General features: G+C 41.8%; 1 protein-coding gene across 2 annotated transcripts in view; it reads left to right on the top strand.

The window, feature by feature from the left end:
• The window catches only part of TMEM182 (transmembrane protein 182), a 390,758-nt gene that overhangs the window by 214,240 nt on the left and 161,206 nt on the right, over positions 1 to 15,312 (top strand). For both annotated transcript variants that reach the window (XR_009506441.1, XR_009506440.1), the window contains exon 5: positions 14,563 to 14,687. The gene's annotated coding sequence lies outside the window, so the exon portion shown is untranslated. The remainder of the gene's footprint in view (positions 1 to 14,562; positions 14,688 to 15,312) is intronic.

The raw sequence follows: 15,312 nt of genomic DNA, 5'->3' as shown, positions 1-15,312 counted from the left end.
TAAGCGTATAATCGCAGAAAGTGTGTTACAATTATTTCAATAGATTTACATCAGAACACGTTTCTGGCGTGTCTAGCCTGCTTAGCATTCCGAGTGATACGGACTATAAAATTATTTAAATCTAATGATTAGTTGTTTCAAAAAGTCAGTGTTATTTGACCGATAGTGTCTCCTGAAACCAGTAACAGTACCAGATGGAGCAAATCGGTTTCTCTGCCCTCCCCCCAGCCCCTGCTGTTTACTGCTAAGTTTTGCTTTAGGTTTGTGAAGATTTTCTAAATAGATTTCAAACTCTGTTGCTTCTGTCCCACTACTGACATGAATTTCAGATCTGTCATCCTAGTCATCATTATTGACAGTGGCCACATTTATTAATGGACTCTTTTCAATTCTCTAAACCCTTCTAAAAAAAAAACACAAAAACCTGCCTTGAAAATCTTTATCACCTAAAACATAACACATATATCTAGGATTTATAGGCTAACAAATATCATAGAACCACGTTACAAGTGAAATTAACGTGGAAACTTCGCCTGTGTCTGAAGAAGAGAAAAGCATTTGAAAGTGCGGATGGAGGCCTTAAAGATCCTCTCCCAGCAAAAGAGTCAGTGCTGCTCAGCCTCGCCCACAACCGTTTTACTGCTGTGTTTTTAAACACTGGAGAAGAACCGCCTCGCCGCATAACGATGGGTGCGGAATTCAACCTCCAGGAAAGTCAAGCTCTTCCTGGGAGGGTTGGATCAGGCTCCCTCGCTCCCTCTTTTCGTTTGCATTATTCAGTGGAAAAATACAAAGTGGCATAATGACGGGAATAAGTTATCTTTTATCAAATCTGACTTTAAAATTCGGGTTATGTAAAACGCAGAAGCGCATAGGAAATTCAGTCAGAACCCCCAGTCACATTATGTACTCTCTGTTCTTGGGCGACAGAACACTCCGTGGAGGCCGCTGCTGGGAACCAGTCCCAGATTCGCCCTCCTTGGCTGGAACACCTTTTGCGGGCAACTTCCACCAGGGGAAGCTCTGAGCACATAAGTGGTTCGCAGGCAAACTGCGAGATGCAGGCAAGACAGGGCAAAGGAGATGCGGGATGCTACCAAAGGTCCTGCAGTTGCTTTCACAGAGATGAATGAGACTGGATTTCTTTAGGATTGTTACACCAGGATTTAACTACTCGTGGAGACTGCAGAGCCTAGTAAATATGTAAACAACGTTTGGAACTAAAACCTTCTAGAACCTAACTTCTTTAAGAGGGAAAACCCACTTGCTGTTGGAGAGCTCCAGTCTTTTCCGTTTTGCTTCTCTAGCCCTCCTCTGGAGGTTATTCCCATTCATTTTCTAATTCACCTTGGTTTTAAGCACACACACACACACACACATATGCATCCACAATCCCATAAATGATAAATTCGACGTCTGTAGAAAGACAGTCACCTAATTGCACAGTGAAGCAGAAGAAAACCTTGCAAATGGTATACAGTTTTCAAAGTGTTCCAAGCCTTAGGCAAAAGCCTTTCAACTGTGTCTAAAACTGAATGATAAAATATGTTGTACAAATTATCTGTGAACAGGAAACATGTGGTAGTGTCAGGGGACTGAAATTTAACACTTGTAAAGAAATGGGAACTGCCAGTCATTCAGATCCTTCTCTTTATGTCTTTCTTTTTTTTTTTTTTTAGTTGCAAGTTTCATCTTTTTTTTCTACCATCCGTTGATGTTCAAGTTTATAATAAGACACTTATCAGATCGTGCCAGGCCAATTGCAGCTTTATTTAAAAAACAACAGCAAAAAAGAAACACGTGAGGGTGAAGGTTTGGTTTTTCCCCCCCGCTGCTGCCTTGGTAGGACTCCTGACAATCTCTCTGCTCTGTGGTTTGGAGCCCTGGTGGTTTGTGTGTGGAGTTTTGAAAAGAACTGAAACTCTTCTGAAATAGGAAAGATGCAAAGCACAGGTAATCACAAATTGAATAATCGTGTCTGTATCCTTCATTTTCACAAACCTAAAGGGACCACTCCATCATTGCTAAACAAGAGGCAGAAAGGCTTCCACGGGGGAGTGATTTTTCTGTTTCCTCACTCTCCACTTTGCTCTTGGAATGACTTGGTGAAATTTGTCTCTTCCAAAGAAGCACCCATTTCTCTTCACTGAAGCCAGTCACAATCTCCGGCCGGTGATCCTTACTGATGGAACTGTGATTTAACCCCTGCGATTTTTCACCCCGTCTCTTCAACTTTGATGAGCTCACAGCCACTATTTATATACTTCAAGCCTTATGCAGCTATCTGCGGCAAGTCGGAGTGTTAGTAAATTTCATATTTACAGAACAAGGAAAAGAGGGGGAAGTCTGTTCTGCTACATTTGTTTCCCATCATGAAGTCACTCAGCTTTCATCTCATTGCTCAGTTGCACTCTTATTTTAGCTTGTCTTTTAGCACATAACTGCTTGATGACATTAAAAGTAGCAGACAATATTCTGCTGGTGCACAGACCTGCCTCCTTAGGACTGGGGCTGATCTCAACGGAATACCTTGGGACAGTCACCAAAAATGAAGCAAGAGCAGATAGTTTAATTTGCAACCCGAGCTCAATCAGCAGAGAAAATAGTGAGTTGAAAGAGTGAAAACTCATGGATATCCATAGAAAAGTGCGGGCTGTCCCGTCCGGATTATACCCTCCATTCCTGGAGCTGGCTGTTACCTTGACCTGTGCCCAAAATGAAAATTGTCTTTCTCCTTCCTTCCCTCTTTTTCTTCTTTTTTTCTCCCCTCTTCCCTCCATTTCTTTGAATTGTACAAATTATTGAATGCTTCCTTCATGCCATTCACAGCGAGGAGCTGTGGTTTTGAGGAAGAATAAGGTATGGTCTTCTCAGGAGTTCATGGCATGGTGGGAGGCTGGAGAAAGTTCACAGAAGGAAGCACAGCACCAAACTTCCTCTCTGATGTGTCAGAGGGTGTGTCTTGCTCTCACCAAGACAGAGTTGTCACATTTCAGTGTTCGTGCAGTATTGCTTTGGAATGCCAATCCTTCCATCCAATTTCCCTGAATTCCAGCATGATGCTCAGAGCCCATCTGGTTCTCCTTTTTTCCCTCTGTCTTAGACAATCATTCCTATCTTATGCTTTATTTATTTAAAATCCTCTTTCTGCCATGTTCTTTTTTTTCCTTCTTACTTAGCTAAACCCTTCCACTTCTTGTGAGCTCAAATCACATATAAAACCTCTGCTAACACCGATTATTTCTCATTCAGATTACTTACACATTTCAGTGTACGTTATGCCTGTTTTTATCACTAATCTTGTGTCATTCTCTTGTCACTCCAAACAAGACTGAGAGCAAGAATTGTATCACTATTTTTATTGTATAGTTGATTTACAATATTGTGTTAGTTTCAGGTGTACAGCAAAGTGATTCAATTTTATATATATGTATGTATATATATATATATATATATATATATATATATATATATATATATATATGTTTCAGACTATTTTCCATTATAGGTTATTGCAAGATATTGAATATAGTTCCCTGTGCTCTACAGTAAATCCTTATTGCTCATTGTTTTATGCATAGTAGTCTGTGTCTGTTAATCCCATACTCCTAATTTAACCCCCCTCCCTTTCCCCTTTGGTAACTGTAAGTTTGTTATCTATGTCTCTGAGTCCCTTTCTGTTTTGTATATAGATTCATTTGTATTATTTTTAGATTCCATTTATAAGTGGTATCATATAATATTTGTCTTTCTCTGTCTGACTTACTTCACTCAATATGAAAAGATCTAGGTCCATCCATGTTTGCTGCAAATGGCAATTTCCATTCTTTTTTTTTTAATTTTTATTTTTAAATTATTATTATTTTTTAACATCTTTCTTGGAGTATAATTGCTTTACAATGGTGTGTTAGTTTCTGCTTTATAACAAAGTGAATCAGTTATACATATGTCCCCATATCTCCTCCCTCTTGTGTCTCCCTCCCTCCCGCCTTCCCTATCCCACCCCTCTAGGTGGTCGCAAAGCACCGAGCTGATCTCCCTGTGCTATGCGGCTGCTTCCCACTAGCTATCTATTTTACATTTGGTAGTGTATATATGTCCATACCACTCTCTCACTTTGTCCCAGCTTACCCTTCCCCCTCCCCATATCCTCAAGTCCATTCTCTAGTAGGTCTGTGTCTTTATTCCCATCTTGCCCCTAGGTTCTTCATGACCATTTTTTTAGATTCCATATATATGTGTTAGCATATGGTATTTATTTCTCTCTTTCTGACTTACTTCACTCTGTATGACAGTCTCTAGGTCCATCCACCTCACTGCAAGTAACTCAATTTCGTTTCTTTTTATGGCTGAGTAATATTCTATTGTATATATGTACCACATCTTCTTTATCCATTCATCTGTTGATGGACACTTAGGTTGCTTCCATGTCCTGGCTATTGTAAATAGAGCTGCAATGAACATTTTGGTACATGACTCTTTTTAAATTATGGTTTTCTCAGGGTATATGCCCAGTAGTGGGATTGCTGGGTCGAATGGTAGTATGGTAGTTCTATTTGTAGTTTTTTAAGGAACCTCCATAGTGCTGTATCAATTTACATTCCCACCAACAGTGCAAGAGGGTTGCCTTTTCTCCACACCCTCTCCAGCATTTATTGTTTGTGGATTTTTTGATGATGGCCATTCTGACTGGTGTGAGATGATATCTCATTGTAGTTTTGATTTGCATTTCTCTAATGATTAATGATGTTGAGCATTCTTTCATGTGTTTGTTGGCAATCTGTATATCTTCTTTGGAGAAATGTCTATTTAGGTCTTCTGCCCATTTTTGGGTTGAGTTGTTTGTTTTTTTGATATTGAGCTGCATGAGCTGCTTGTAAATTTTGGAGATTAATCCTTTGTCAGTTGCTTCATTTGCAAATATTTTCTCCCATTCTGAGGGTTGTCTTTTCGTCTTGTTTATGGTTTCCTTTGCTGTGCAAAAGCTTTTAAGTTTCATTAGGTCATATTTGTTTATTTTTGTTTTTATTTCCATTTCTCTAGGAGGTGGGTCAAAAAGGATCTTGCTGTGATTTATGTCATAGAGTGTTCTGCCTATGTTTTCCTCTAAGAGTTTCCTAGTGTCTGGCCTTACATTTAGGTCTTTAATCCATTTTGAGTTTACTTTTGTGTATGGTGTTAGGGAGTGTTCTAACTTCATACTTTTACATGTACCTGTCCAGTTTTCCCAGCACCACTTACTGAAGAGGCTGTCTTTTCTCCATTGTATATTCTTGCTTCCTTTATCAAAGATAAGGTGACCATATGTGCGTGGGTTTATCTCTGGGCTTCCTATCCTGTTCCATTGATCTATATTTCTGTTTTTGTGCCAGTACCATACTGTCTTGATTACTGTAGCTTTGTAGTATAGTCTGAAGTCAGGGAGCCTGATTCCTCCTGCTCCGTTTTTCTTTCTCAAGATTGCTTTGGCTATTTGGGGTCTTTTGTGTTTCCATACAAATTATGAAATTTTTTGTTCCTTTCTTTTTTATGGCTGAGTAATATTCCATTGTATATATGTACCACTTCTTATTAAATCAGTTGTCTGTTGATGGACACTTGGGTTGTTTCCATGTCTTGGCCATTGTAAATAGTGTTGCTATGAACATTGGGGTGCATGTTCACATAATACACTCTGTAAACACTTGATAGGATTAATGATAATATCAAGCATTGGTTGAGTACTTACTGTCAGCCAAGCAATGTGCTAAGATCTCTCCACATATCATGTCATTGTATACTTACAACAATCTTGGATGTAGTGTTACTGTTCTCCATGTTTTTCTTGTGAGGAAACTGAAGAAGGGGTTTTTTAAGTTAACTTGTCAAACAAGCAACGTCTACATTTTAACCCATGTATCTCGGCTCTGGAGTCCGTATTCTTTAACGCTGAGCACCTCGGAAGTTTTCAGTAAACTTCTGCTCAAGGGAACTGAATGGGAGACAATTTGCAAATCTGAGAACCATTGAGAAGACTTCTACAGGAATGCCCTGGATGAGTGAAAGGGGCTGATGGTGAATGCTTTTTTTTTTTTTTCTCACATGAATAGGTTTGGAGATTTGGATGTATTTAACCTTCATAATCCACAGGCATATTTTGCCATGTGCGGAAGAATCTGGAAAAGGTGGGGTAGACGAGTTAGGCAAGTGGGCTTGGCTATGGTTCTCTGGCTCAAAAAATAGCAAAGAAATATAATGAAATAGCCCATTTTTGTTGCAGTGTATCTTCAAATTTATTTTATGATTTCTGTTGCTTCATAAATTCTGTTAACTTTTTGCTTAGCTGTTTCCCTCTGATGTCCCTCCATCCTTCCTCCTTCTCTCCCCACATCCTTCCTCACTGTGGCCACAGGACTGAAGGGAGATTTGTACAGTCCTGGGGGTTGTACCAGAATCAGAAACAGGACACAACCCCGCTGTCATAATCACCTCACACAGAGTGATCAGTTGGTGCAAACTTAAAGCACCACCATTGGTTTCACAGTCAGGTAGAGAAGATGCTGTTACCCAAGATCATGGGACTTCAGGGGCTTGGTAAATAGGGCAGGACATTATACAGTCTTGCACATACTTTCCTGCAGCTGCAGAGTGATTTCTATGGGGGAAATTAAAAATTAAAACTATACCCTTTGCGAGCTGCTAATCTCAGAGAAGAGATTGGTACCGGCACTTTGCCCAGTGGTCATTCGGCTGCTACTCATGTGAAATTTGCATCCAGTCTGCATTTTCATCTCAGAACCAGCTGTTGAGATCCTGAAGAGCAGGGCTACAGATGTGGCATGATTAATTCCTAAAGTATAGAACATGATCACATTGCAAACAACCATCCTGAAAGTCCCAGGTCCTGGCATGAGACACATAAACCATGTGGTGTATACACTGTGGAAGGGGTAGTGAGCCTGTCTCTTGCTGGCTTGAAGTCACCGTCCTCTCCTCTCCAGCCCTGGCCACTGCTGCATGTGATCCATGCATCTCCCACTCCCCTCTCAACCTCTTGTATTTTGCCATTTTCAGTAGGGTTTGCTTCTATTCTATTTCAGCATTCTCGCCCTGAACCTTTTACTATCTGTACTTACTTCCCTCTCAGGCCCTTACTTTCTTCCCCCAGGCTCTATTTTCTCGGAGGGACCTTCGGTCCTGTCTGTTCTATATTGATCCCAGTCTGCCAGACTTCTCCTGAGGCAGGAGATAGATGGGCCCCAGGCTGAGTAGCTGGGGTTTTCCCCTGTGGATGGATACTCCAAGATGAAGAGGAGGGCGAGCTAAGCTCTGCCCAGATAAGAGACCGCATGTTTCTCCTTCTCGAGGTCAAGGAGACCTTCCCGACTACACATGCACAGAAAGGCTCCTCGGAGGTCAAAAGGGAGGGGGCACCACCTCATAGTAGGTGATGCCAACCTACCCATAGGCCTCTTTGCTAGAATCCATCTTGGCTAAGCGATGTGCGGGTGCACATGGGAGGACCCTGAGATAAACCAATACGGACTCAGAACCAGGCAAAGCAAGATGATTGATCAAAGGAAACCTGAAGAAATGCCCCACATAAGTGATTCAAACTACCATGAGGGCACGACTCTCTCTCTCAGCCCGCCCCTGTGAAGCTATTCACATGTACGCATTTTCCTCCTAATAAACACTTTACTTGCGCAGTCTCTTTGTGGGAATTCATTTCTACGAAGCCGACGGGCCAGGGCTGACTTCGATCTCTGGCTGAGGAACCGAAATCCTGCTTCAAGCTGCTGCAGGCCGAGGCCATCTGAGATAACTTCTCTAAGCTTTTCTACTTCTCCGTCCAGCCTGGTCCCCATGACCTACTTCACCTGCATCTCCCCAGGCTCTTAATGTCCCTGCTGTTCCCCTTCCCAACAGAATGCAGCAGCCCCCAACCCCCAAGACCAAGTCACTCTTGGGCTGATGAACAACCCTGAACAAAAACATCACTTGCAGCCCATGTGTCCCTGGCCATTTTCTTTCCCATCCCAAGCCTTCTGTTTCCTCTTAGACGTTTTTCCACCATCTCCCCTCCCATTCTCAGCAACACTGACCTTGTACCTGCCCCCCTTGACCTCTCCCTCCCGCCTGCATCTCTCCTCCTTCCTTCCTCCCCACCGTCCCTCCTTTCTCTCTCTATGTCTTTTTTCTCCAGAGAATTTTTTTCTATACTCTTGCAAGTCTAACTGCATCTCTTCTCCAGAGTCAGCCTTTTGTGTATGTGTGTGTGTCTTTTTTCACACCTTTCTCCATCAATTAGCTCCTCTCTTTTGAAGGATTTTAAATTTCCTCTTTTCTGCTGTCTAATTTCCACCAATATACAAACATGCTCAAGAGTCTCCCCTCATTAAAATAATATTCACCTTGTATCTTTTGTAGCCATTATTACCCTGTCCCTGCCCTTCACGTCGTGGCCAGACCTCCTGAGTAGCCTACAGTAGCAGCCGCCTCTGGCTCGTTTCTTTAATCCACTGAAATCTGCCTTGTGTCCCTTTGTTCCTCCGGGACTGCCCTTTCTAACACTGATAATAATTCCTGATGCAAAAGCCAGAGGACACTCTTCAGTCCTCACGCTTACCTGATATCTTAGCCACATTTGGCATTTGTTCTCTTCTTGAATGTCACTGCTCTTTTTGCTTCCATGGTTTTCCTCTTTCTCCTTTGCAACCCTTTCTCATTTCTTTTATTGGCTACAATTCCTCATGCCACCGCTAAACACAGGGGGTCACAAATATTCCCCTTAAATTTCTTTTCACCCAGCACACTCCTGGGAGGCTTTTTTACCTACTGGCCACCTCTAAACACCATGATCTTCCATGTCTGCATTTCCAGGCAAGATTGCTCTTCTAATAGTAAGACCATGACTTTGCCTGCTTATTTTCTATATTTTCACCAACGTAAGCAAAGCTACCTCAAACACGATGTATCAAAATGTAATTTATTTTCTTCCCACACATACAGAGAATCCCTCTTCTATCCCTTCCTTGCTGGGTGGTCCTGCCACCCACCCAGTTGTCTGATCAGGACACAGAGGAGACACCCTAGATTCCAACTTCTCCTAGGTTTTCTTGAATGCATCTTCTCCACCGCTTCTGCCGTTGCCTTCATTTAAATGATGGTTTCTCCCCTAGTGAGACTGAGGAAATGCCCTGCCTCTGGACACACCAGTGCCAACCATGCATTTGACATGTCCTCCTTCCCCTTGCCCATCTGTCCTCTCCTGCAGCCACCCTCCTCCTCTTTCCCCTTGTTGCACCCCTGCTCAAGCATTACCTTCTTGTCCTGACTTCCTCGAGTTGGCATCCCCTGCTGTGTTTCTGTGATATTTCTTCCTCTTCCAGTGGAGCATTTTCACCATCTTATGTTATAAACCCTGATTTACTTCCTCCAAAACTAGACTTTGAGCTCTAGGCAAGACTTTTGTGTTTTGTTGTTCTTTATGATTTATCCGGTATTCTCAGCACCTAGTACAGAGCCAGATACATGTGCTTTGAATGAAAATAAGAAAGAATAGCTTAACATTTCCAAAGAGACTAACCCTTCCCTCATCTCTATCTGCCACCATGGTGTTTCACTGATTTAAACAGTGAGTCATGGTATGTATAGTGAAAAGAACACGGATTGACCTTGAGGAGAACTAAGCTAGCCCTAGTCATTAGGTATGTGAACTTGGGCAAGAAATAGCCTCTCTAGCTTTCTGGTTTTCTATCTTTGAATTAGAGAATAGAATTAGATGATTTGAAAAGATACTTCCAACCCTAAAATATTGTAAGCTAGAATGCTGTCTTTTAAAGCTCTAAACAATGTGGCTCTTAACCTTGGATCCTTGGTTGAGATCCCAGGATGCCTGCTATGGTTTCTAGGAACCAAGCGAAATTGGATTCAAATTTTTGTTGTTGTTGTTACCTGCGGCGGAAGAGATTATTGATATTAATAGAATATACAAAGTTGTATTTGGTCACATGACCACTTAGATGAGTGTATTTCCCAATCTTTCTTGCAACTGGTTGTGACAAAGTGACTGGGTTCTGTGTGACCAAAGGACTAAGAGAGAGTGAGCAAAAGTGATAGGGGCAGCTTCTTTGTCGCCCCGTGGCTGTTCTCCACTCTTTCCTTAGGATGGAACATAGATACATTGATGTTGAATGAGTTTTGGCCAAGAAGGGCTTTATCCCAGAGTTGACAGAGTATTAAATCAGAAGGAACCTGGTGCCCTGAATGATGTATGTGTCTGAAGCTATACCCCTGTCATCCCAGACTTTTCTGTAAGAGAAATTTAAACCTTCTATCTAGTTTGTGTCGCTGTTATTTTTAGTATTTAATAAAACATTTGGTCAATATACTGCCTGGTACCTTTGTACATGCCCATTTCTGGAAAGGGGGCTCATGAATTTCACTAAATTTGCCAAGGAATCTATGACTCCATATGGTGGCGAATTAGAGATGGCCACAAATTCTTTGACAGGCCTCCCATTGAGAAGTGGGTTGATGTCCCTTTTCCTTGAATCTGAGCGGATGCTGTAACTGCTTTGATGAGCTGAATAGCGTCTAAGTAAAGTGGTGCCAGTTCCCAGTCTAAGGCCTACAGAGAATGGCAGCTTCCTATTCCTGTCCCTGGGAAGACTGACTTTTGGAACCTCACCGCCATGATGTTGGGAAGTCCAAATGGCCCATGGAGAGGTCTGTGTGGAGAAGCTCCAAGACCCATTCTTTACCTCCTTTAAAGCTCACACCAGTACTGTGAAAAATATATTGTCATCCTGCATTAGAGGTGAGAAAAATGAAGAACAAGTAGTTTAAGTAACTTGCCTAAGGCTACTATTAGGAAGTGGTAGATTTCAACTTTGAAACTTGGAGCCTAACTCTAAAGCCTGTGGTCTTTATCTCTGACGTATAAGACACTGACATATATTAGAAGACATTGTAAACATTCAGCTAGGTTTGTTATTTAGCAGTCTCTTTGCTAATGGGCCTTTTACGTATATCTATGGTAAGCTAGTCTTCATATATTTCATTTCTATTTAATGGACATCCATTGGGGCCCACATTAAAATTTTAAAATATTTTATGGTGATCTAGCTAGCTGCTCATCCTACCCAGGGAAGCACTGAGAAATACAACTTTGCAATTTTGTTAGTAATTCCCAAGTCCTGATCATTTTTTCCCCTTTCTTTTCCTAAGTATATTTACTTAAAAGTATCTTGGCATTTAAATTGTTTTCTGCAACATGCACCTCATATTCTGTATTTCTGAGAGGTGTGTGCCTGACATTCACATCCCTAAGTTTCCACCGCCTTCCTGCACAAGAGTCCAACTGTTCAATCTCTGCTCATGTGCCTCCTTAAGATTCTGTTGGAACATGCCCAATTAATGCCTGAACATGACCCCTTTGTGTAGATTCATGCACGTTTGTATGCACAGCCAATCTGCCAGTCCGGATCGACAGCCTCACACCAAAGCCTCCATTTCTCAGCAGGAATCCAGCAAACCAGATGTCAAGTGCATATTTCCTGAGTATTTTATGGGATCCACAGAGAGGCTCTCACAGTATGGTTCAGGCCTCAGTTTAGTGCAACTTGTCAAAATGAATTGTTTCATTTCTGTACCACAAATGCCAGGTTGAGACAAAAATTAAAAAAACAAAAAAATTCTGCGTAAGAGTTTAGGCTTTCATGTCCTTAATGGAAATCCCGTGGACTTGTAGTTGGAGTTAAGGTCCGGGGCCGGGGGGTCCACTTCTCCCACAGCGAACGGTAGGCAGTGTCCTCCAGCTCAGCTTATGCAGCTCAAGGGAGATGAGAACTCGCTCTGTGAGGTCCACGACATCCCAGGAAGTGTCTGAGCAGACTTGTGACATCAGGGCACAGGGCAGAGTTTCAAGGAGGAGTTCTTCCTCCTTCACCTAGAGAAACACAAGCACTAGCAACAGCTTATTAAACAAATTCCCGAAGTCCCATTTGCTCTCTGGGGTTTTCCAACCCGGACCGCAAATGGTGGCTCACTTCTTTCCTAAATGCAGAGTGGAATTCTTCTCCTCAGTCCCTTGGAGGATTGAGGAGAAGTTCATCTTTAATGAAAAAATGCCTTTATTATATAATGGTTAAGACCCTGGTCTCGGTATCAGACACAGTGGGGTAAGAACGCTGGTTCTCACCCTCCTTAGTGAAGAGTCTTTGGATGCATAGGATGGAGACAGATGCTGTGCATTCAGTTGTACTGTACTTAACTGAGAGGCCGTGTGTGCTGTGCTCAGCCCTGGGCTTGCACAGAGTCAGCACTCCATAAATACAATCTATTGTGCATTTTGAATAATACTATTGATATTGCAATAATAAAAAAATAATGAAGATAATAATTGGTTCTGATTCTTCATGGCTCCTTCAACTATGTTACAAGACAGAGATCTTCTGACGATGTAGAAATTGGCCACAAATTCTCTTTTCTCAATTAGTGGTGCCATATTGAAGGTCTCCAGGTCCCTCTCAGCTGAGTTACATGTAAATGTGGTATTTTTCACAATCACTGACTTTTGTTGTTGTCTCTAATTTTCTCAGTCATCCATCAGTCAGCCAAGGCCAGCCTTCCCCACCCTGCTCAGCGGTTGGCACTCAGTGGCACCCCATCTAACCTGTTGTTTTCAGCCAAGCTCGGGCAAGTACACTATTTCAGTAGGTTCAGAGCCAGCTCCCACTGGCACGGTATGGACCAAGCATGGCTGCAGTAGGTTGGGCGTCTGTGCTTAGATTATTCTAGGTGTCCACAGACCACTGTCATCCTTTAACCCCAGTGGGTCACCACCTTGGCTTTTCCTGTTTTAGCCCCCGAGAAGCTTGCTGTTATTATAGTCTTGTCTCAAACCACAGATTGTGTTTATCTGGCACTTACTTGCCAGTCTCCATCTAGGACACAATTCCTACCATACTATGGACTGGAGTCCTGGCACTATGTAAAATTCTAAATGTCTACTTGACCTCAGGTATTATCTACTGCCTTCCCTACATATCCACGCTATCCTGCCTTTGGAGCTTTTCGGCAAATTCCTTATCAAATCCAATCTGTTTCTTAAGCCTTCCCTAACAATTGCCATCCTCATTGATCTTTTGCTTCTCAGTATTTCACTCTATCACAGATTATGTTTTCCTTTGTGTGTTACTTGTTTCATTTGAAGGTAGAAGACATCTCTGAGCTTTCTTTGAATCTTCCACTCATCAGCCCTATGTATGATATCTGTTAATGGAGAGACTGATGAAATTACAGAATAAAGAAAGAACTTTCTATAGTTCCATAATTAAAATTCTTGGATATTGTCAAAAAGTCAGTATTTTAGAGAATGTATATATATATATATATATATATATATATATATAAAATACATATACATTAATATATATAATATATACACATTAATATATATAATATATATATACATTTATACATATATATATTAGCTGAAGGAATGCTAACATCAGAGTCCTAAGACTTGGTTCAAATCTTAGGTCTTCTACCTACTCATCTGTTATAGAAATATAAACTTTCTGACTCTGTTTGCTCATATTTTAAATAGAGATAATATATCTACCTAGTATTTTTTTCTTGAAGATTAAAGTCAATGATGTATGTGAAAATGCTTTGAAAAACACAATGTTATTATTACTGGGACTCCTATATGTTATAAGAAATAGTGTCAAGATGAACTTCTGGTTTACCTTTATTATGATTCTATTACCAATATCGTTATATCATGACCAGGTAATATTTAGTTTTGATCAAATGGCTTTGCTTCCAACATTTGTGTACCTGAGTCAAGAATATACCTGACTCAATGCTGTTGATCACTGGTGGTCTGTCCATTCAGAAGATGATCCTGGCTGTCTCACTTATATGGCCAGATTCAGATCTCACATAGGAAGAGAAGATAACATGGAAATAACGAGCACTAGGATGGGAAAAGGAAAAATTCTTAAGCAAAAAAAAAAGACAAGTACAATCCATTGGTTCTACTCAGATCAGACCTGCACCTCTTCAGTGTTTGAGCTGAGCCTCAACCCCTCCTCCCCATGGGTGGGCTGTGGGAAGCACAGGAGAACACTGGTGATTTACAAGCCCCTCGATGGTGCTGTAAATAAAATGAAAGAGGCTGGATTCGACTTTGATTTTTCCCTTGAATCACTTACTTTTGAAAAGCCGATTACTTCTGGTGAATATTTGTCTTTCCGGTTCTGCAAATCATTTATTTAAATAGTTCTTAAGGAACAGGTCTTTGGGATTCTGTTTAGGAGGATGCTTTGAACGTCTAAGGTACACAGTTTCTTTATGTGTCAGCGGCTGCACATCCCAAATCAGATCCCTTTCCACGGAGTCCTGCAGGCTCTCTGCGCAGGCAGCTCTCGGAAGAGACGACGAGCTGCTCCCTTGGCAGCTGTGGCGGGGTTAGAAGCACCCTGTGCCACTTAACTGGCTTCTTTTAAACACTTTGGGCAAAGCCTTTAGTTAACATCGCTGCTCAAGTAAGAATGTTCTTATACTCCACAGACTTCGTGAAGAGGAGGAATTATGCTGGTGAACAGAGCTGGTGGGATTTACCTATTGACATAGACAATGAGCTGTTTGAAGACACGAGGATGTGGGATGCATCCTGTCGCAGCGTCTGGTAGAAGGTACACAGTCCGTGTTTGCTAAAGTAATGATGGCCTGGATAGAGTCCAGCCCTGCGCGTGGTATTTAAATCCTGTTTGTGGCATTCTTGCCAGCGTGTTCTAGAACACTTCCACTGACGGGGAGCTCCGCAACTCTGGATATTGTGAACAGGGCCGAGCGGACTCAAAATCAATGTGCTGGTGTATCTTCCCATTCTGCCTCTAGCCTCCAGGGCTGTAAGCACCTTTGCCCACCCTCTTCAACCAACGTAGTCTGAAAACCCTCTCTCGATACCTCCCCTGCCCTGGTCAAAGTTTGCTCGAAAGCAAGGTTTTGACAAATCCTTCATTGTAAGGTATAAATAAGCAATACTAGCTGAGAATATTACACTCTCTTGGACTCATTTGCATTTGATCAGAGCATGGATCTTTAAATTAAAAAAAAAAAATTGAATCTCTATCTAAGAGTAAAATTTCAGGCTCCCATCAATGGCTGGAAGAGAATTCCTGCATTTTCCCCTTGCCAGCCGCAAGGCCTTCCAAGACCCTGAAATCTTATCTTGTGGGCAGCTGTTTCATATCCCTGTGCAGAATCTAAGAGGAGGCATAAGCAAGCATCTTAGAGTGTTAAGACCTCAGGGTTAGC

The sequence above is a fragment of the Balaenoptera ricei genome, chromosome 13, assembly GCF_028023285.1.
Source record: "Balaenoptera ricei isolate mBalRic1 chromosome 13, mBalRic1.hap2, whole genome shotgun sequence".
Lineage (NCBI taxonomy): Eukaryota > Metazoa > Chordata > Mammalia > Artiodactyla > Balaenopteridae > Balaenoptera > Balaenoptera ricei.
This window is presented reverse-complemented; position numbering and strand designations above follow the sequence as displayed.